The 1,624-nt window shown below is 40.5% G+C and overlaps 1 pseudogene across 1 annotated transcript; it reads left to right on the top strand.

The window, feature by feature from the left end:
- The first annotated feature begins 688 nt into the window (after nucleotides 1-688).
- Nucleotides 689-1,095, top strand: LOC311187706 (uncharacterized protein C1orf21-like; annotated as a pseudogene). Its single transcript has one exon. The product of its transcript is annotated as an uncharacterized protein C1orf21-like (transcript).
- Nucleotides 1,096-1,624: the final 529 nt, after the last annotated feature.

Genomic DNA, 1,624 nt, shown 5'->3' with positions numbered 1-1,624 from the left:
TGAAATATTCCAATTAAAAAGCAGAGAACACTATGCGCCAACACTATGAAGCAATCCTCAGCTACTGTAGCACGAGTTCAATCCCCGGCCAGGGAGGTGACCCACATGGCACAGCAGACCTCTCCTGTCTCCCCGCTGCTCCCCTCAGCAGTGTATTTCACTCAGTCTGCATGTTCAGTTCCCTACTCTGTCTCTGGTGAATCCTCTTACCCCCACCCCCCTCACACACATACCTCTGGCCTACACCCCAGCTCGTGTATGCATAAATAAATAAATATATAATAAAATAAATTAAATAAATAAATAAAAAAGCAGGGTATTGCAAAATGGACCAAAAAAATCCCCCATAATCCAAATATTTGATATCTATGACAGACATAGTTTTGATACAGAGATACAGAGTCAAAGTAAAAGGAATATGTAGACATACATACATAATCTCATGCAGTAATATATATTACATATTGTATATATGTGTGTGTGTGTGTGTGTGTCATGCAAACAGTAAACAAAAGGGGGGACAGAGGGTGAGAGGCTGGCTACCTTCAGACCCCGTGAACCATCCCAGATGCTTGCAATTTGAGCAACTCAGCAGGAAAGTATATTTTCTTTCTTTTTAAAGAAAAGAAATATGCCCTCATGTCTGTAGAGATAATTTCAGGCCCACGGACACTGACCAACTGAAGCCATGGACTATGCCTCTGCCAAGCAGGTTGCCACTGTTCAAAATGAAGAGGAAGCCCAGAAAGGCAAAACCAGCCAGAATGGAGATGTGTTTGGCAATGAGTATGGTATCTAATGGGTAGAAGAGGCCAAATACATGAAAAAATGGGCCAGAAAAAGCAGAAAATAGCAGTCAGGAACCAAGAAAACTTGAGGAAAAAATGCCAGTTCAAACATAAGACTTAAAACTAATAAAGAGATTCTGGGATTAATCCATCTACCCAGAGCAACATGCACATCTCTGGAAACCAGCAAGAATTCTTTAGGAATGATGAAAAACTTGAAAACAGTCAAGATTACTGTTTGGAAGAAGAGAATGTCACATTGGACCAAGTCTGCCACTCAACCCCAAAGCTACTACTGTGTAAATAGTTTCACCCCATTTGAAATCTTTGCAAAGGTTGGTTCCCTTCAACAGACAGCACTATAGCAAAAGAAATTCATTCCTAGCTTATGCCCCATTAAATTACAGTGTTTCTTAATGAATTTGCAAAGGAATATTGCTGAAAACAAATTAACAAAACTGTTACTGCATTTTCTTTGTTGCTGCTACTGAAAACTTGTTGCAACTTTTCCCTTCTCTTGTATCCAGTTACGCAGCAAAATTCTGCAATCTCACCTTAAAGATACTGTTGGTTTTACAGCTACTCTCCAAACAATTTTATATAAGATGAGGTAGTCATGAGCTCAAATATCAAACTTCTATTCTAGACCAGTTCCACTTCTAAGACAAACATCTCCTTCCCTCTCTACTTCCTCCTGGCCCCTTCTACCCCCCACAAGGGCTAGAGCCTTGCTTCTCATCTCCAAAGTTATATTGGGCTTTGGAGATGGGTTGGCTGCTGTGGCAAGCCTTGGTCCTCTGCTACGAAGTAAAGAAGCATTTATCAATTAAAATCCT

Source organism: Talpa europaea (genome assembly GCF_964194135.1).
Source record: "Talpa europaea genome assembly, chromosome: X".
In the NCBI taxonomy this organism is placed as follows: domain Eukaryota; kingdom Metazoa; phylum Chordata; class Mammalia; order Eulipotyphla; family Talpidae; genus Talpa; species Talpa europaea.
The sequence above is the reverse complement of the archived record's forward strand: the minus strand, read 5'-3'. Positions and strand labels throughout refer to the sequence as shown.